Genomic DNA, 22,155 nt, shown 5'->3' on the forward strand with positions numbered 1-22,155 from the left:
CCTTTGGCGTGGACCGCCTCTCTCCTCTCTGGCTCCTCCCCAAGCCCCGCCCCAAGCCGGCCAGGCCCCGCCCACCACCTCACCAGGCGCCTGTGCTGGCATCTCAGCAGAAATGGGCGGGGAAAGAGCTGCCTTGAGAGGAAGTGAAGGCAGACCCCTACCCCTCTCTGACCCCGCCAGCTCCTCCCACCCCGGGTCACGCCCAGACAGGGCCGGAAGTGGCGGTGTCTTATTCTGAACTGCAACTCACTGCAAGGATTCCACTGTCGGTACTCTGCTTGGGGTGCCAGAGAAGCGCCCACAGCCTGAGCACCCTGTTGCCGGCGCTCCCAGGTGGGAGGCTCTGGGCTCCGGGACATGTATGTTGGCGGAGGCTATTTTAGTCCAGCTGACTAGGGTGCAAGCGCCCTTTCTCTCCCCCAGGAACCCTGCCAGTGCTTCTCTTGGTGAGAGGTGGGCGGGTGTCCCTAAGGCCAGTCCTATTTCCCCGCTTTCGGATTGGGTGGGGTTCATGGTGGGAGTCCCTGTTGGAGAAAGGGGATCACGGCTGGGGTTTTGGGGTCCGGGTTCCCAGATTTGTTGCTTTGTGAGTTTCCTAACCCCCCTCCCTTGTTTCCTTCCACACAGCGATGCCTGCTCCCCGAGACTCCTTGCACCTCCTCAGCTCAAAGGTGAGCCCCGGGGTCTTGTTCTGCTGACCTCCCTCTGGACCCGATCAGAGTCTGTTCTAGGCACAAGATTTCTTGCTGAGTTCGTGACAGAAACGTCTTCCCTGGCTTTAAAATATTGGTCGCGGCCCTTTTTTTTCTTAACCCCTTGTTTAGAATTCTATCTATATATTACTATGGTTTTTTAAACCATTCCCATTTCCTTTCCTTGGTATTCTTTATTGCTTCTGTTGGGTTCAGTTTGTGAAGCACAGAAGGAGTGGATATCTGGAGATGAAATAACATGCGATGGTTTGTAAGGATGTCTGGGTGGGGTCGGGGTGGGTGGCTGGCGGAGTTGGGGACTAAGAATGAAGGATTGAGGGGACTGAACACTAGAACTGAAAGTGACTAATAAGCCTTTTTAAAGGCGATTGAATCATGGTGGGAAAATAGACAATATGAAATCGATTGTGGTAATGATTTTGCAGTGCTTAAGATGGCTGAACTATGGAATTGTGGGAATTTGTGGGATATGTGGATTCAGTGCCCCAAAAAGTGTTAAAGAAAAAAAGAAAGTTCTCCATCACAAAAGCAATCTAACTAAACTATGCACAGAAGAATCAAAAAAACAAACTGAAACAAAGAAACCAAAAAAAAGTAATGCTAAAGTACTTGACTTCTATTTTGGGGATGAAAATGGAAGTGACCCTGAAATGGGCCCTTGGGTTATGAACGTTGTGAGGCTGAAGGACAATTTACTTTACCAGAGTGCAGCGAGAGCTGGCCAGCCTGCCTGCAGGGCAACAGCAGGCACACAGTTGCCAGGATGTCCCAGGCTTTGATGGTGGAGCAGTTTGGAATGTGCCAGTTGAGATGCCTGGTAGGCGATGAGCCCACAGTTGTCGATCAACGAGTGCACGATGTCCATGGCCCTGAATGAGATGCTGAAGTCCAAGGGGACTTACTGGAGCACCTTGTGCACATACACAAGAGTAAGCCTCTGCTGCTGCACTGGCATTTCTTACAGTGCTCCCTCTGAGCCTTAGCTAGAGTCTCCATGGACTTATCAGGGTCAAGTGGGTTGTTTGACTGGGACAGTACACCTGGCAAAGGTAATGTAGGTGTCTTAAGGTGAGCTGAGGGAGGACAGAAACCTCCCCTGGAGCAGAAGGGCTAAAGCTTGCTGGATCTTGATTTTCAGGAATATAGACTGTGAAAGCAGGACCTCCAGATTCCTCTGACCTTTTGGGTTTTCAGCAGGAATTGCTGGAAAAGTTACCACAGGGATAACTGGCTTGTGGTGGCTAAGTGTTCATAGTGATGTCACTTTTTAATCCTTCAATGTTGGAATGATTTGATCTGATCTCCCCTGTAAGATGGGGGTGGAGAGAGAAGGGCTGGGTTAGAGGAGAGAGGAGGGAGGACAGAGGAGCGGAAGGAGGAGAAAGAGAGAGATTGGAGCAGCTTCCACACACCCTGATGGCCCCTAATCTGGATTCCCAGGCTGCCCCCTGCACGACAAGGTGGGTATACCAGCCACTGAGTGGGGACTTAATTGTTTTTCTAGACACTACGTAGGTGGTCGACTGGTAGATCCTATTAGGAAAACACGTTGGAGATGCTCACATTGTGCACTGTGTGTCAGCATGCCAGTTGGATCCCTGGCCCACTGTCGGCGCTCTCCAACCCTGGGGTCCCCAGGCTCTCCCTCCTGTTCTCACAAACTTTTAAATAGTTGAGTTGGATTCCATTTTAGTTTCTTAGATCTTATCATTGTTTCAAAATGTTTCACAAAATGTCTATTTTCAATTCTATTATTTTACTTACATGATTTTTGTGTGTACATATGTGCATGTGTGTGTACCATGCACACGTTTTTGTAGTATCCTTTTGGATCACCACTAAGGAGGTCGACCAGTAGTCTTGTTCGGAAATATGTGTGCTACCTGCCAAGTGCGTATATAAATCCGCTATTCCTGTTTGTGCCCATTTTAGCCCTGCAGCCGGGCTGGCCAGCTCACTATTCGCTAGCAAACAGCATCACCTCCTCCTCCTCTTGTGTTTTAGGAGAGGAGGGTATCGGTGTGTTGGAAAGATAGTCAGCATCTTAATATATAAGAGTTAATAGTTTGGGAGTTGGAGATTAGCAGTTAATCACTAGGGATTTAAGTACCAAATTATTTTTGAGTGTTGAAATGTAGCCTACAACTTTTTTACATTTACTAGCTATAGCATTTATCACCTATTTGGCATCTTTTTATATGAAATCATCAATTTATGATGAAGAAGGAATTTTCATTTGTTTCTGGAAGTTTTTCTTCCTTTTATTAATTCTTTTTTTCTGATTAATCTAGCTAGTACAATTTTTAATATGAGTGGTGGAAATGGACACGTATGTTTATGCTGATTCTGAGGTAGTGTGAATTTTTTCCTCTTCTACATGTGAAATTTGCAGTTTTTTTCATGAATGTGTATTAGCATATTGGATTTGACCTATTTCATGTTAGATTTGTAGTTGTTTTTAACGTGAAAAGCTTTTGACTTTGTTTAGTATGTATTCTGTGTCTATTTAGATAATTGACTTTCCCCCCCATCAGTAGACATATCTGAGTGTTTATTTTCTTGTGTTAATTCAGTTCTGGGATGAATTAGAATTAATCATGATACATACTTATTTTAATATATTATCTGTCTCAGTTTCCTGCTTTTAATGTAACTTTTTCATTCAGATCCCTTATCAACACTGGTCTACAGTTTTCTTAAAGTATCATTATCTGACATTGGTCTCAGGTTACTTCTGGTCTCAGAGATGGTGTTACTAAGTACTCTCTCAAAACTATTGTTATGTTGGAACCCAATAAGTTGAACTTAAACAACAAAACAGTAAAAAAAAAGTGTTTATTCATCTTTTGTGAATACTCTGCCAAAATTTTTAGTTTTCATGTATCATACAGTTAGGCTGGAAGTTTCTCATGACATTTTATTTTGATTCAATTGATTATAGACCTTCTAAACATAATGAAATCCAGTGAGTTAACTATTGTCAGTCTCTTGCTCTGCTAGATCTCTGATCTTCCAGCTGAACCCTCAGTGTACAGGACTACATGATTCACAGTTTCCTTGAAAGACAAATAGCTACTCAAAACTTAGTGACTTTGGTGTATGTGCTTGGCTGGGGAGCCAATGGGGCGAAGCTACCATCTGTGGGATTATGACTGAACGCCTCTAAGTCAGAATCCTGCCCAGGAGGAACGATACGGCAGCGCCGCGGAGCCTCGGTTGGCCTCGGATAGCTGGTGCTCTGTCGTCCCCGCCGGCAGGCGGGCCACGAGCGCATCTGCCTCGGCGGGCCACGCGCTTGCCCCCGCTGTGCTTCGGAACCGGGGTCTGGTACAGAGTGCCCCACGTCCCGGGAAACGGGTCGCGGCCGGAAAGGCGGCCGCCCCCTCGCCCGTCACGCACCGCACGTTCGTGGGGAGCCTGGTGCTAAACCATTTGTAGACGACCTGCTTCTGGGTCGGGGTTTTGTACATAGCAGAGCAGCTCCCTCGCTGCGATCTATTGAAAGTCAGCCCTCCACACAAGGGTTTGTAAAAAAAAAAAAAAAAACTTAGTGACTGTGCTGCCCTTAGACTAGAGCTCATGTTTGTGAAAATACTCTGCCATCTGGCATGCTGTGAGGCCCTTAGAGAACTGCCTTCAGCTCACCAAAAGAATGGATTAATGAGGGGTAGGAATGCCTCAGTGATTTCGTTGTCACCTTGTTTGTTCCAATTTTATTAACTGAAGAAACCTCTTCCCTTTTTTAATGAGAGAAATAATACCTTATGTAAACACAGACTAATGTCTTTGTGTTTGTGCTGGATGCATATTTGTGGATTCTGAGACTGTTATGTCAGCTGTCATTGAGTCAATTCGATTTCACAGGGACCCATTGCACAACAACAAAGCACTGCACTCTCCTGTGCCATCCTCACAATTGAGGATGAATGTATGTTTTTTAAAATTTAATTAATTTATTTATTTTAACTCATTTTATTAGGGGCTTATACAGCTTGTATTACAATCCATGCATACATCCATTGTGTTAAGCACATTTGTACATATGTTGCTATCAATTGTTTTTAAAAAATTTTCTTTATACTTGAGCCCTTGGTATCAGCTCCTCGTTTTTTTCCTCCCTCATGAAGCCATGATAATTTATGTTTTTATTGCTTTTTCGTGTCTTATATTGACCGATGTCTCCCTTCCACCCCTTTTCTGTTGTCCATTCCTGAGAAGGAGTTATATGTAGATCATTGTGTTTATTTCCTCCTTCACCCCCCACCTACTACTTACCCCCCTGGTATTGCTACTCTGATTATCGGTCCTGCTGGGTTTTATCTGCCCTTGATTCCCTGTGTTTCTAGCTCTTATCGGTAACTATGTGCTTTCTCTAGTCTAGCCAGAATTGTATGGTAGGTTTGGGTTCATGATAGTGGGGCGGGGAGGGGGGGGTGGGGGTGGAGGGAGCACTAAAGATGTAGAGAAAAGTTGTATGTTTCATTGGTGCTATACTGCACCCTAACTGGCTCTTCTCATCCTTTCACCTTTTCTGATAGGTTGGTTTATTGTGCCAACTTGGGCAATAGGAACATTGTATTAATAATGTTGCAGTTTGATTGGAGGGCAAATAGATAAATGGCTAGGCAAATCCTGCCTCTCTCTCTCTCTCTCTCTCTCTCTCTCTCTCTCTTGCTCCCTTCTGATCAGATCAGGGTGTGCCTGCTAGTTCTCTGCCCCAACTTGTGAGCTACACTAACAGTGGGACTGCCAACCTGTGGATCATGTCGCTAGAACTTGAGATTCCTTCGAGAAGTGGTTCATCATGTTGCTGGTTTATACATCACTTGAGCTTGGGACTGTTGGATCCTATTGTCTTGCTGACTGTTGATGACCTGACCTTCTGTTTGCTTCCTGTGTCCACACTGCCTGCATTGCCCTACATAAGACTCACCTGTCTGCTTCCTTGACCTTGGACCCAGGGGCTCTCATGAGTTGAAGGATTTCCAGTATATTAAATGTTTCATGGAAGTGAGATGAACTGAGCACTTTGTACAGCTGTGTGGACTAATTAGCTGCTATATTCTTTTGTGCTTTATATGTCTATCCATTATATATAATACATAATAATATATAATGATTATATATATTATATAGAATGATTTTATATATCATGATTATATATAATATATATAATAGATGTATACAGCACATAAATATATATACATATATATGTATATATATTTACAAGTGTCCTGGTTTAGTTTATAAAATACCCTTCTGTAAGGGGGTGTCCACTTGCCTACAGATGGACTGTATGTCTCATTCCATACTCCCCCTCTTTGACATTGATAGGATTTTTTGTTTTGTGTCTCTGATGCCTGATCCCTGATCCTATTGATACCTCATGATCACACGGGTTTGTGTGCTTCTTCCATGTGGAGTTTGTTGCTTCTCAGCTAGATGACCTTTGGGACCCCAGATGCAATTATTTTGATAGGCAGACAGCATCAACTTTCTGCACCATTTTGTCTTAATTGATTGTGTCAGGAAGCTGAGCATCACAGAATGCCAGGTTATTAGAGCAAAGTCTCCTTTCATTGAGGGAGTACTGGAATAGAGGTCCAATGTCCGTCTGCTACCTTAATACTTAACATTTAAATATATGTACATAGATTTATTTCCATTTCATCATATATATTTAAATATGCAAATGACTGTATTTAGAAATTTATAAATGCCCTTTGTCTCCTAGTACTTTCCTCTATTTCCTTTTACTTTCCTCTTGTCCCACTATCATGTTTGGCATTCATCAGTTTTCAGTAATTCCTCTCATTACATTGCCCTTGATCACGCCCTACCAGGCATCCCAGAGTATCTTCGACATCGATTTTAGGATTTTAGATTACTTGTGTCCTTGACCCCAGGTTAACAACCACTTCCTTTCCCCCCCCCCCCCGCTTCCCCGTCTCCTGTATCCCCCCCCAGAACCATCAGCCCCATTGTTTTCTCCTCTGGTGTGTTTATCTTGCCTATCTTATCTAGATAGACATGCAAAGACAATAGTAAGCACAAACACAAGACAGAGCAAAACAAACAAAAAACAACTATTGGAGAAAAAGAGAAAAGACTAGAAATCGTCCCAGGTTTGTTTTTTGACCATTAAGAGTATTTTACTATCGGTTGAGTTTGATGTGGTACCATGCCTTGGCCACACACTCTATTTTTTAATTTCCCGGGCACTTCATTGCTTTGCTCCCCTTGCTGCTCTGTTGCATGCCCTTAGCATTTTGCCCCAGTGTGGTGGAGTCAGATCGAGCACATTTCCCACACTGTGCCACTAGTGTTGTCCCTCATAGTGCTATGGGTCATTGAGGGATGTTGTGTCTTGTGGTGTGGCTGGGCCTATGGTCCTCTCTGTGCATTGGCCAATTTGAGCAAGAATATCATGCTTGGGGTTTGGTGGGCCGTGATGTGAGGGTGAACAAATTGTCGCAGTCACTTTGTTAATCCATTTAGTAGAGGGATTCATGTTTTTCACTGCCCTTCGTCTTTTGCAAACAGAATATCCTTTTCAAGGAATGATGTTTTCTGATAATATGTCCAAAGTATATAATATGAACTCTCACCATCCTTACCTCTAAGTAGCACTCTGTCATTACTTCTTCCAAGACAGACTTGTTTGTCCTTTGCCTGTCCATGGTAAGTGAGATATTCTTGACCAGAACCACAATTCTAATGCATTCATTGTTCCTCAGCCTTCCTTTGTCCATCTTTCAAATGCACATGAAATCAATTGACAATAGCATGTTTTGGTCAGGTGAACCGAGTCCTCGAGGTAATATCTTTTCCTTTCAATACTCTAAAGAGGCATAGTTCAGCAGATTTAGCTAATACAGTGTAACTATTGATCTCTTGACTATTATTTTCAGTATTCAGGGTTTTTGTTTGGTCTTTTTTCCAAAAGCTAACCAATTTTCTGGAAGGAGTTAAAATTTACTCAAGCTTTAGATTAAGAATTTTGATAAATGAGAGGCTGTCAGAGCCAGCCGACTAGTCAAACAGTCCTGAAAGGGGGAGTGATGATTAAGGAAAAAGGAGAGACAAAAAGTATTGGGAGGGCAACAGGGAATACTGAAGCCTGGAGTTTATTTTACATATTTTTTTATCCATGCAGATACAACCGGGGTTAATTATCTCATTGTTAAGCAACTACATTTGATACATTTGCATACTTCCTTGTTCTTGTTTTTAAGTGTCTATTCTAAACATAAAGTCGCAGAAGAAATCACACAATGATACATAGGTCATGAGAATTCTGTCCTTTCAAGGCTGAGTCTTAATGGCCTTCAACATCTCCCCCTTTTCTATTTACTGAAGGTGTCTTTACTCAAAATGTCGGCAACTGACTGTGCCTGTCTTAGGTTGTGGAGTCCTCAAATCACCCTTACCTGTCATCAGTCACAGTCCTGTTGGTGACTATGACCCGTGTTAGTTTGGGAAACTCAGACTCCATCTTACGCATCTCTGACTAACCAGCCTCCGTCTTACACCCCTGTTTGGGGAGGGGGCAAAGTGCACAGGTGTACTTCATGAAGCTTTGTTCTTAAGTCCAATAATTCAACCATAACCCTGTGCAGTATCATAGGGAGTATGCATGAGATCAACAATACACACACTCCCGCTCTGACTAGAGACATAAGCATGTGAGGTAGGCCTATGAGATTTCCTAATGAAGGGAAAGCAACTCAAAAGTGCTGGAGCCAATCCTCAGCAAGTTTAGCGGCATCAAAATCAAGAGACTTAGCATATTTTATGGCTAATATTTTTTGATGGAGTTGTAATAAATCTAAAGACTCATTAGTATTGTGCTATGTACCTTGAAGATGGTTCTTCACTTTAATCCAGCTATACTGACTGTTATTGTACTATTTAGGTGTAACACAGATCCATGTACGTACAGCATGGCACTGTAGACTAGACCTGGCCTTAAGCCCTTGCACCTCATCTCCTAAATACATGACCATGTCATAAAGAGCATTTACTTTTTGTTCTAACTTCCTGTCTATATCTTCTTGAGTTCCCAACACAGTAGTCACATTTTTGGATAATTCATTTACACAGTGGGCAGTTTGTATGATTTGTGAAAGTACAATTGCTGCAGTAGTAGCAGTAGCACCTAAACTTAGTATATGTAAAATACTTGCTATAAGCAAACCTACAAAGCACATGGGTCTGGTTAATGCTTTTCAATCTCTTCTAATACCTGTAACCCTCTTTCTGAACACCAAGCCCCAGTAATATTCACTGGTAGCATAACAAAAGAAGATTGATACAAAATGGCGATGATAATATCTTCAGGGGACCAGGTAATAAAAGTAGACAAATTACAATTATTACAAGACATGTTAAACTTAGAATCATCATGATCTATAGTAATATTCCCTGCCAAAAGTACATAAGGCGATGGTACGCAGGCAGTAACGTTTCCCTGCGGTCTGGAGGAAGGGCCCATAAGCTTCGTGTCCACTAAAGCAGCCCCTATTTTCCACCATTGAATTTGTGGAAAACCCGAGTCTGACCACCAAAGTCCTACAGACAGCCCCCTTTCCCATTCAGCAGTGTTTTTTTTTTAGTATTGTCCTGGTTGCGAGACCAAGCTATGATATATAATTCCTTTGAGATATTATACCTGATGGGCTTGTCCGTGAGACACAATCTCTACAATATGCTTTTATTCTTTTGAGTCTCTAGTCCACAAGGGGAAAAAGACTGCGGAGTGGGTGAGATTACATTTCCTTCACTTTGTACAGGGAGGGCATGAGTCATTAACTCACACCTTGATTTCCGGACCTTCCCAGACAGGAGGATGTAAGAAGGGTAAATCAGGAACAGAAGCCTATACTGCTCACTGAGCAATGTCCTCAGAAACACACCGAGGCAAATTACCATCCGCATGGTTTGCAAACCGCACCAACTCTTCAGGCAGCCACCGTGCTCCATCAGCATCCTGCGTAAAAACACAAACATGCCCTCGTCCCCATATTAATACCGGTTCGGGGCCAACCCTTGAGGCAAAACAAGCCAATGAGATCTCTTCATAGGCTCTTTGAAGTTGGTGGAAGGGACGCTAAAGGCAAATCTTTTACAATCATTTGGATCCAAAGGCATGGTATAAAAACAATCTTTTAAATCTAAAATGATCTCATATGTATTGGCTGGAATAGCAGAGGGGGAAGGGAGCCCAGCCTGCAGGGCTCCCATAAGTTCCATAGTATTATTAACCCTCCTTTACTGTTTTTCCTTACAAAGCAGCTGCTGTCGCAAGCCCCTGAGTAAAGAAAGGTCCAATGTCCGAGCATAGTCTGATATATTTGGACATGTTGCCCTTTTTTCTAAAAGGTCTCAGCACTGCCTGGCATTTTCAAAAGCCAATTGTTTCCATTCTGTGAGGGCAAGTACCGCGATGGAAAGTGTATCTAATAAAGATTGAGTAAAAGGGTACTCGGGACATATTGGTCACAAGCAACCTTGAATTCTTTTAGCTGTTTGAAAGGAATAGGAGTATGATCTCTCATCAGATTACCCTGGGCATCCTGTCACTCAGTTACAGGGAACTGCATACTGAACTCCCCTATAGCCTCTCCTTGTTTTGCTGCATGTGCGGCAGCACTAAGCATAGATCCTTTCCTGGAGCCCCAGTCACAACCAGTGCTGCAACTGGCAAGTCTTCTAGAAAAGGATTCCTTTCACTGAATGCACTCTGAAGCCTCTGAAATACCTTGGCCCCATTAAGTTTTGGCACCCATTCATGGGACTCTATCTCAGAGTGCTTTTCTATTAACTTGACTTGCATTTCCCTCATCTTTGCTGCTAATGATGCATAAGCTTCCTCCCAGCCTACCACCTTTGTTTAATCTGGGCAGGACTTCTGAGTATCTTGCACCAGGTTTTGATTCTCAGGTTGAAGTGCCTCGGAGGCAGCGAAAATACCCAAATCCTCATCATGATAATGTGCCACCTTGTCCTCTAAGGGCTCCACATCGCCTGGGTCAAGGGGTTCCTCATCCTTGCTTTCAAAGCCCTCCAGTTAACTTTTCAGTGACTTCAGTGGTTGAGGAGGAGGCAGAGGCGCAGAAGGAAGTTTACTTTCACTTTTGTTTGAGCATGCAAATTGGTGTTCAGGCTGGAGTCCCTCATGCCTGTGGTACAGGCTATCCCTAACTAAATCCCATAAGCTAAACGTGTCTATGGGAACCTTCTATGTCCATTAGTGGTGTAGTGATCTTTTAACCATTTCCCTACTTTTTGCCAAGTTTCAATATTTACAGTCCCTTCCTCAGGAAACCAAGGACATACCTTAACCACAAAATCTAAAAACTTCTCTATTCTTTGGTAGCTTACTTTTGCTCCTCTAGCTTTTAACATATCTTGAAAAATATTTACAAAAATCTGTTTGCTATTTCCTTGCCCCATTTTTCTCCCAATAGCTACTCACGTCACCACCAATCTCTTTGTGTACACCTTTGTAATCCACGGTGTCCTTCACTTTGTCCCCCGTTTTCAGTGTCCCTGGTTTGGGCGCCACTCTTGTCCAAGCCAGCCAATGAGTTGAACAGTCCTGAAAGAGGGAGTGAGACAGAATTTATTGGGAGGGCAATAGTGAATACTGAAGCCTCGCGTTTATTTTTCATACTCCTTTTAACCATGCAGAAACAACCTGGGGTTAATTATCTCATTGTTAAGCAAGCATATTTGGTACACATAGCAACTCTTGTGACCTATTTTCCCAGAGCTTGCACACGTTCTTGTTCTTAACAGTCTGTTCTAAATGTAAACTCACAGAAGAAATCAGCAAACAGTGACACATAGGTCTTGAGACTTCTCAGCCGTTTCAAGGCTGAGTCTTTATGGCCTTCAACAAGGGTCCTAGAATCCAACCTTGTTCTTCAACCTGCCTGCCCCAGAGCTCTGAAATTGGAACCTGGACTTATAACATAGGGGAATGGTGAGCCTTATATTCCACATATGCATGATGAGTGGGTAGGAGAAATTTTATGAAATGTGTATTTCTCTAGTAGGCTGATTTGCAGATTAGTTTTATAGGGGCACTAACCTACACCTCTGTCAGATAACTGCCACTTCACACCTCCTTGCCTTAGAAACTCACTGGTGCTTGCAAAAGGCCAAAGGTAATGATATCCAAGTAGCCACTCAGGCTAATGCCTCCCCACTTGATCGCAGCACAGCCTCTTCCCTCCACACTCATTTTGTCTTCCTACCCCTTCAGCCTCCTGGTGGAGCATGTTTTACAAGCTCATGCCCACACACTAGCTATCCACCCTCTTCCTAGAAGCCCAAGTCTATGGATGGGACATCCTAGAATACAAGTGAATAAGCCCTTTCCAACAGTTTGTGTTGTTTGTCATCAGTTGAACATTATTTAGAGAGCTTGAACCTCATGCTCTGGGCAAAGATGACGGAAGATAAGTTATCTCTTTCCTTGATCCATCTCATTTATCTTCAAGCTTCAGCCGTCACCTTGGCTCTTGGCATTACCCATTTACCTACAACTAGGCATTCTTTGAGTATAGCATGCATCCTTTTACAAAGGCTTTATCATTGCCATCTGTAAACACAAGAGCTGCAGAGAGGAGAAAATAAGCATCCCCCTTGGCCTGTTTCCTAGTTAAGGCTGTCTCTGCATTGACCAGCTCACCTCTAGGATTTGCTGTTCATGTCCCTCTGTCTCTTATTGTCCACTTCAAAAAGAAGTTTCACTGATTAGCACACTCTGCTGTGCATATTACTATGGGCCTCTAATGGATTCCCCCAGCCTAAGTCATTTCTTAACACTCAGTAGATTATTCAAGGAGATGCGAGCTCATAAAGTTTGATGAAGAGCCCAGATGAGTTGGAGTGAACACACACTAGCAGGAAACTCACAAAATGACATTTGTATTCTAACAGTCATATTAACATACACATGCATATTGTGAACAAATTAGCACATCTACTACAACTAACAAATCTTCATATAATACCCTCAGATTAATAAATACACATGCATTTACTTAAGAAAAACCACAAAGACACACTAAAATATACTAGAATTATAATAATAAAATAAATGCAGAACAGACTACAAGTTCTGTCACATTGTATAACATCTTAAGGCAATGTGCTAGCACACACAAAACACACACAAAAGCACACACAAAAAATAAAGTGCATACAAGAACATACACTGAGCTACAAGAATGTGGAGGTCTGTGGTAGGGACATTTTCTCTGCAGGTAGAGGAAATAGGTACCTAATTTAACTAATCCTTCTTAGGCTCCTCTACATTTCTCCCCTGAGGGCCCCTTTTATCTGTGGGCTTTCAGTGACCCCTGAGCCCAGCCATATCCCTGTATTGGTGTTTGTGTCTGGGTTCCCACAACCTTTCCCTCTGTGTGTCCGACTCAGAAATACACGATCGTAACTACAGCAGTCACACTGCTAATTGAGAGAAAATCAGTTCCTGGTCATGTCTCTAGAGAAGGATATTCTGCTCTCAATAATATGTGGAGGCATAGCCACCCACAGAACTTGAAGGGAACCTGTGGGTGCCCTGTGCAGAATAGGACGTGTATAGCCCATGCACAAGGGGACATAGGGCACGAAGGGAGGTGAGTTCTGTGGAGGTACCTTGAGACTAAGCATAAAATGTGTCTTGTCTCCCTTTTCCCACTCTTGTATCAATATTCACAACTACTGAATTAAACAAACAGCCTTTGGAGAAAAAAAAAACGGACTCTAAAATCAGTCTGTGGTGGACAAGGGCAGACAGGAGCTGTGAATTAATAAAATGAATGAACTCAGAGAAGAAAGTCTCCGATTGGATGAATGGAGACAGGCGACTTGATATAGGATTGGGCTACTGGTGATAAGTTCTTGTAATATGTTGTCTGGAAAAATATATATACACACAAGCTAATAAAGTGAGATCCTTTGCACAGCAGGGACTGTTGTCCCAGGGAAGGAGGGAATACAGGAGGGGTATTGAATGCAAGGCATAAAGAGCTTGATGAAGCAGATGATGTGAACAGAATTCATCCTAGATGTAGGAATTACCAATTATATGGGAAATGTGGCGTGATTCAAGGGGAAAACGAAACAGAAACTAAGTTCAAAATCATCCTATCGTCACAGGGAGATTGGGTGAGTGTTTGAGAAAGATGTGAGGAGATGCACTGATTCCCTGAGGGATACCAAGAAGGAGAAGAATCCCCAGACACAACAGGAAGCCAGTGGTGAAGCTCCATCTGCACCTGCTCCTCGGTCTGAGACCTGTGCTCTGGGTCCTGAGGGCCCCTGCAGCCTAACCTCTTCCACTAGAGTACATTCGTGTCTTGGTTAACTCTGACTTCCCCTAACTGTATGCGTTGGTCTGGGTAGATTAGAGAAACAAATCCATAGACACACGCATATTGTGTATAAGAGATTTAATATAAAGGGCAATTGTACATTAAGAAAGCATCTCAACCCCAGTTAGGTCCAAGCCCATAAGTCCATAATTTGCACATATGTCGGATACCAATGTATAAATTCCTCTTCAGACTTATGAAGTACATGCAATGATCCAGAATGCAAGATGATCACAGGAAAGTGGGCAGAAAGTCTTTGGATCGAGTGGCATTGTAAGTTTCTCAGTGCTGACGGGGGCTCTACATGGATTCTCCAGCACCCAGGGCTTCATGAGGTAGATCCACATGGCTTCTACTCAGGGATGTCTCACAGGGGGTCACCCTTGTCAGTAGGGTGTCTCCCAGGGATTAGAAAGAGTGTCTTCCCCTCAAAGATGGAATATGGGATTTCCCAGAATTCTCAGGAGATCGAGATGCCCACACATAGGCGTCATTGGCTATGATCCAATTGACAGACTCCAACCCTTCCCTCTTTATCCTCTCAAGTCCCAAATTTACACCAGATTATATAACTACCACACTGTTGAGTCTTTTGCACAGAATTACAGAGCTATGTCCTCGAATTTCAGATTGTCCATTTGAAGTTATAGTATATCTTACTATTGTCTCTGGAGATGGTAAATTGGCCCTTCAGAGAATCTATGTGGCTTTTCCTACCAACACTATTAATGTATGAAACCCACTTCCGCCCATTCTCTGGGCCTAGGCAGACCCTCTGTGTATTATACACACAGACAGTGAATGCAGAGACAGCAGGGGAGAGTCTCAGAGAAGCCTCAGGCTGCCTAAAGTCTCCCTCAGATTCCATAGCTCCACCTCACACTGGACACCTGTAAACACACCGACATCCTGATGATGAAAATCATAACATATTCACTGCCTCTCACTCACGCCCCCTCATACACACTTTATCTGCATCAAAGCACCATTTGAAATTCCAAAAAGGAAAATTGAGCTCAATACAGATTCCATGGTGACTTGATGTGTTCAGTCCTGAATGTTGGCACCTGGGAATTCCAGAGTTGGAGCACCTCTCCAAGAACTTCAGAGTTGGAACTTGGATGGTTTTCATCAGCAGGGGAGATGTCTATTTGCATACCTTTTGCCTATATAGTCATAAGTAATGTTGAATGACTTCTAAGAGAGTCACTCCAAGAGTAGCTAAGGATGTTCTAGATATCTTGGAGAGCTCTGCGTGTGGAGTTCATTATGCGATGGGCTGCTAAATGCAAGGTCAATCATTTTAAATCTCCAATGGCTGTGCAGGGGAAAGAATGCTCTCCACACCCATGAAGGTTTACAGACGCAGAAGCCTAGAAGGGCAGTCCTATTCTATCCTATAGGGTTGTTATGAGAAAGAATTGACTTAATGGAAATGTCAACCTACAGTTAGAGACACTTCCTTGAAATGTGCCCACCTCCTCCCCACCCCTTTGTGTGGTGCTTATTCTTTTCTTGATGCAGTTAAATATTCCCCGTAGAAATATATATTTAATCTGACACAAGCTTCCCTTGTCTAATTCTGTTTTAAATTATCTTTTGGAAAGGAAATTCATATGCTAAAAGTAAAACCCTCATCATCACCTTCTAGACCTTCCCTAATTGTCCACTAGAGCTGAATATGACAGTGGCTCCTGAGTTTTGCTCCTTCCCTGCAGGTTTGTCTTGCCTTAATCAAGCTTGCCTTCCCTTCACAAATCTTTTGCACACCAAGAATTTTAAGGTATCAAGTTACACTTAGATGTTCTTTAAATGCTGAAGATCTCAACATCTCCCAGAGAAGCCAATGCTGTTCGTGAATTTGCATAACACATCAGGACGTTTCCAGGGCATCTTTCTAAAACTAGAGGAAGTCTCCCATGGTTAAGGAGTTGATTTTGTTCTCCAAATCTAGGTATTATGCTTTACAATACTAATGCTTTCTTTTTTATTAAATACTTTTATTGGGGGCTCTTATGGCTCATATCACCATCCATGCATTCGTCCATTGTCAAGCTCATTTGTACATATGCTGCCATCATCATGTTGGAAGTGTTTGCTTTCTACCTGAGCCCTTGATATCAGCTCCTCATTTCCCCCCTCCCTCTCCCACTCTTCTTCCTTCATGAACCTTGATAAATTATAAATTTTTATTTTACATTTTCCACTGTCTCCCTTCACCCATTTTTCCATTGTTTGTCCCACTGGGAGGGAGGTATATGTCAGTCCTTGTGATTGATGCCCCCTTTCTACTCCCATCTTCCCATTATCCTCTTGGTATCTCTATTCTCATTATTGGCCCTGAGGGTTTTATCTGTCCTGGATTCCTTTTGTTGTGAGATCTTAGCTGTAGAAGTGTACGTGCTCTGGTCTAGTCAGATTTGTAAGGTAGAATTGAGGTCATGATAGTGTGGGGAGAAGCATTAAAGAACTAGAGGAAAGTTGTCTGTTTCATTGGTGCTGTAGTACACTCTGACTGACTCTTCTCTTTCTTGTGACCCATATGTAAGGGGATTTCCAATTGTCTATAGATGGGCTTTGGGTCTCCACTGCACACACTTCTTCATTCACATGGATATGATTAAAAAAAATTTTTTTGTTCTGGGTCTTTGATGCCTGATACATGATCACATGGACACTTCATGATCACACAGACTGGTGTGCTTCTTCCATTTTTGCTTCTCAACTACATGTCTGTTTGTTTATCTTCAAGCCAGTAAGACCAGAGCCACTATATCTTTTGATAGCAATGAACCATCACCTTTCTTCACCACATTTGCTTATGCACCCAATTTGTCGACCGCCATCGTGTTGGGAAAGTGAGCATCACAGAATGCAGGGTTTTAGAACAAAGTGTTCTTACATTTGGGGAGTATTTGAGTTGAGGTCCAGTTTCCATCTTCAACCTTAATACCTAACATATCTATTTCCCTGCCATTACATATAAATATATTTACATAGGTATATGCCTATATTTAGACCTCTGTAAATGCCCTTTGCTTTCTAATTTTTCCTCCATTTCCTTTTACTTTCCTCTTGTCCCACTAACATGTTCAGTCTTAATTTGAGTTTCAGTAATTCCTCGCTCTGACTTTGCCCTCGATTAATCCCCACTAGGCATCCTATGCTTTCTCTCCAACGATTTTAGTTCATTTGTTGTTAACTTGACCTTGGGTTGGTTGATCCCCTCACCCCCACCTTCTATTCTCCCACCTCTCCTTCTCCCATGTCCCCCCGGGACCACTGGTCCTGTTTTTCCTTCTCTGAATTGTTTATCCAGTCTTCTATCTAGATCGACATGCAGAGACATTAATAAGAACAAAAACAAGGCAAAGCCAAACAAAACAACAGAGGAAGACAAAACCAACCGAACAAACAGAAATAACAACAAAAAGATAGCCAGTGACAAAACAAGAAATGCATATAAATCGTTGCAGGCTGGTTTTTGACTTTTAGGAATGCTTTCAAGTCGAGTCTGAAGGGGTGCTGTGTCACACTGTCCCCAACATCTAATTTTGGCATTCCCCGGGGACTTCATTGCTTTGCTTCCCTTGCTGTTGCATGCCCTTAGTATTTTGCCCCAATGTGATGGGGTCTGATCAGACACAAGTCCCACCCTGAGTCTCCAGTGTTGTCCCCCATAGTGATATGGTTCAGTTAGGGACATCATGTCTTGTGGTGTGACTGGCCCTATGATCCTCACTGTGCCTTATCTGCTATGAGCAGTAATATCGTCCTTGGGGATTAGTGGGTCAGGATGTGTTCTTCTCACACTCCTACCCTCTTCGCTTCTCCCGTGTGCTCTAATCACAGATGCACATGTCCCCAAGCTTCAGCTTCAGTTCTGTTCTCTGAATTGCCTTCTTTAGGTAGGGGTGGGGGGAAGGGAAGGGGGAGAGTCCACATAGTTGGGATTGGGGCAAGCGCCATTATATGATTTCTAATGACTATGAGACATTTTGATGCTTTATTAAGAATCTCAAAATGTCAGTTTCTCCAAGTTTCAAAAATACATGCAACTGTCAATTATTTCAGAAATGGTAAAATCAGGTTTGCTTTTGTTTTCTCTTCACAGGAGATATTTGGGCTGGGATTCACACACATATAGTTTCAACCTACAGTAACTGGTAAAAAAGAATTAGGATGGAGAGTAACTGGTTGTGTTGAGAGAAGCACATGGAGGTCAGATTTTAACAGCCTAGAGAGATTATCGGTCCTTCTGGGATTGATTTCAACTTGTCCCAAGTGTGATTTCTTTCTCCCCTGTCTTCTCAGGAAGAACAAGGAATTTTAATTTTTAGGATCTTCCCTTCAGGAAAATAAGAGACATGAGAACTGTAGTTGCTGAAGTGTCCTTGAAGAGGTACTCCACGTGGGTGAACTGAGAAACTCCAGACACAAGAGGAAACAAACTTGGCATCCCCTGCACCTGCTCCTGTGGCAAAGATTGTGTCCCATGTACCCTGAGCTCCCTCTGCTGCCCAGTTAGTGTTGTGATGCTTGAGATGTTTGACCATTTAGCCTTCACTGTGTCTCCTGGTAAGTTTCCTACATTTACATGTCATTGTCCTCAGGTTTCAGATTGTTCAGTTAAAGTACACCCAGCTGGTTGAGCTGTTGTGGTTTCAATGTATCAATATGTGAAAACTGAGTTGTTGCTAAGACTCTCATCACAAGACTTCTTTGCCACCTAACACAGGTTGTGTTTCCCAGAACCTGATAGATCTAGAAACTTGATATCTGCAGACCTGAAAGTTAGACATAGCACTTTGAGACATTGCACATAGCTTTCCCAACTCATGACTGGTCTGTAGCAGCTCTACCTGAACAATCACACCTAGGAATAAAGGGGGGGGGGTATAATTTAAAACCATTCTAAGATGAAAATCATTGTTTTTGACATGAAGGTGCTTACAGGGTAGGACATTCATGTCACCAGGAAGAATCCAGAAGGGTGTTACCTCCACAGGCATCTATGATCAACATGGTAAGGATGAAGACCTAAGAAGTCTGACTTTCATTTGTGACTTGGAGCTCTGTTACCATATTTTACTCTAGGTGATTCACGTGTGCTGTGCATGTGGAAGCAGAAGGAGGATGGTTCTGAGTAGGAGCAGCTGAGTAATGGCCTCTAGAGGGAATTTTTCTGACCTTTGTTCTGTGAGGTCAATCTCTACCCTTCATCATTTGCACTCACTATGGACAAACAATTTCTTCCTGAAAACCATGTGTAGATTTGTAGAAATGCAGACAGTTGGCCTGAGGTGTGAGCCATAACGAAGGGAATTCCTGGGGATACTATTATTCTTGGAATGTTTCACTTTCTCTCTGGGCAGCCCAGTTCTACCCTTAGTACAAGGGTACCCCATGAAATGTGCAGGCTGTAGGGTTAAAGTGGGAGGTAAAATGATGAACATTTCTGAGAATTTGCTTCTCTTCAAAACAAAACAAATCACTTTTATTGGCACTTTTCAAGTTATCGTATAATTCAATACCTCAATCATATCAAGAAGAGTTGTACAATCTCTACCACAGTCAATTATGGAACAATTTTCCCCTCCATAATTATTATTCATGTAATATATTTCACATACTTGCAAAAATGTATGTAACAAAACTTTCACCAGTTCAACAACTTCTGCATGTGTAATTCAGTGCCACTGAGTATTCTTTTCATGTTGTACAACCATTATTTTAATCACCCTGCATATTTTTCCACCACCATTAAAATTAATTCACTATCCCCTAAGCAAAAATTCTTCCTCCTTCACACATGGTAACCATAGATCAAGTCCCCCCCCCCTTTCTTTTGTAATGTTCCTGATATAACATTCAGATTTCCATACTTAAAACACTTCTAGAAAAGAGTTGTATATCCATTGTCAAATAAGCTTAATGCTCACTCGTGCCTCACAGATCCACTAATTACTCCCTAATTCCCCTCCCCCTTCCATATAAACCATTGCCTCAGTTATTGTCTCCATGCATCCTCTTCTATTTTGCTTCCAAACAGGGAGACAATAGCAAAAACAATTAAAAACCCAAAAAAGAAACATAAAGAAAAATAATAATAACATAAAGATACAAATTTAAGTAGAGTATAAAACAGAGAAGGCACCTACTTCTCTTTTCCTGTCCTCCTCTTCATCTGCCTCCTTGGTTGCTGTGGTAGTTGCATAATCTGTTGTCAATTTGAGACTTAAGAATGAAGGGGTGGAGTTTAGTCTGTCAGTGCGGGTGCAGTTTGATGACCTCATTTGGAGGCATTGAGGAGATAAATAGTTCCCTGGAGGCGGGACACAAGCTCATGCCCTGTGAGACATTCCTGTGAACAAGACACATGAAGCGACACTAGAGCCCTGGAGCTGAAGGAGCCACGTGGAGACCCTTGACAGCATTGAGATGTTTCCGCCTCCACTGGATCCAAAAGAATTTCCACTCACTGGCATGTGGTCTTCCTGCATTTGACATCATTGTATATGTTGTGTGAGTCTGAAAAGAATTTATAGTCTGGTATTGGATATATGGGCTAATTTCAGACTTAGTGACTTCAACTGGACTGGGCAGGTATGCTTTCTTAATGTACAATTGCTCTTTGATATAAAGTTCTCTCTTGTACACATATGAATGTCTATGAATTTTTTCCCTAGTCAACCCAGAGTAACACAGTTGTGGAGTTTCACATGTTCACTTTCCAGGCACTAGGTAGAGGTGCCCATGGTTTATGACAAGATTTAGCTAGATCCATCCTCTAGGTGATCATATTCTGGGTACAAGATCTTAACATGGCTCTGTTCAATACTTACCTTCATTGAAAAATGAATGAAGATAAGGGCATTACAGCAAAGTGGGGTGAAAAAAAGCAGATGGTGCCAGGCTATCAATTATCTGGGGTCTAAAAGGCTTGTCTTCAAAGAAGCAGCCATCTAAGTCAGGTGTCAAGGAAGTCCACAATGAAGAAGCACACCAGCATGTGGGATCCAAAGATAGTGACAATTAAATTCAAATGTAATGAAGGAAAAAGTCCCAGAGCTCAAATGATGAACATCCATCTTGTCGAAGGGTAGGTGAACAGTGAGAACTCAAAATCCATCTGAAGAATATCTAGTCATATTAAACCTCTGGTACATCCCCTTGAAAAGGTTTACCATCAGACAGAGATGATTGTGAACTTGATCACAGTGGATCAGACCATGGCATAATATGACAATTGGTCAGTTGACCTACCTCTCGATCCAACCTGTACTTGCTCTAAGGTAAAGTATTTCCCACTTGTTCCATAACAGTATTTTTTTTGCTGAACTTTAAAATATTGATGGTAGTCTTTCCTTTCTCATTCTTTATTTTCATTTTTATCTTTATATTATTATTATTTTCTTCTTGCAGCTTTATTTTAGTTTTGGTTTTGGTTGTTTCTATTGGGTTTCCAAAGTTGTAACGCACAGACACGGATCCCTAGAGACAATAACTGATGCAATGGTCTATAGGGCCCTAGGGGAGTAGAGGAGTAGGAAGGGTGAGGAAATTTTGGGAGCAAACAATGAATGTGGGAGGGGGAAAGAACATAAGAATTCATTATGATATATATGCATATATACATATATATTTTACAACACTGTAAACATTAAGTCAGTGAATATTTTTTTTAACATTTTATTTTATTTTTTCAATCTTTTTATTGGGGTTCATAAGGCTCTTATCACAATCTGTACATACATCAATTGAGCAAAGCACCCTTATACATTCGTTGCACTCGTCATTCTCATAATTCACCTTCCACTTGGGTTCCTGGAATCAGCTCGGTTTCCCTTTTTTGCCCCTGTCCCCCTCCCTCCCCGATGCCACCCCTGGTCCCTTGATAGTTTATAAATAATTATTATATCTTATCTTACACTCCCCGGCGTCTTCCCCTTACCCACCTCCCCATTGCCCATCTCCAAGAGAGGAGGTTACACATAGGTCTCCGAGATCGGTTCTCCCTTTCTACACCCCCTTCCCTCCTGGTGTCGCCACTC

The 22,155-nt window shown here is 42.5% G+C and overlaps 1 long non-coding RNA gene across 2 annotated transcripts; it reads left to right on the forward strand.

The window, feature by feature from the left end:
* The first annotated feature begins 228 nt into the window (after nucleotides 1-228).
* Nucleotides 229-19,411, forward strand: LOC142436891 (uncharacterized). 2 transcript variants are annotated; one of them, XR_012782166.1, is made up of 4 exons: nucleotides 229-333; nucleotides 628-671; nucleotides 18,416-18,679; nucleotides 19,048-19,411. It is a non-coding gene; the product is annotated as an uncharacterized LOC142436891 (long non-coding RNA). The 2 variants fall into 2 exon arrangements; XR_012782167.1 differs by having other exon boundaries at nucleotides 19,058-19,411.
* The last annotated feature ends 2,744 nt before the right edge of the window (nucleotides 19,412-22,155 follow it).

This window comes from Tenrec ecaudatus, unplaced genomic scaffold (assembly GCF_050624435.1).
Source record: "Tenrec ecaudatus isolate mTenEca1 unplaced genomic scaffold, mTenEca1.hap1 Scaffold_768, whole genome shotgun sequence".
NCBI lineage: Eukaryota > Metazoa > Chordata > Mammalia > Afrosoricida > Tenrecidae > Tenrec > Tenrec ecaudatus.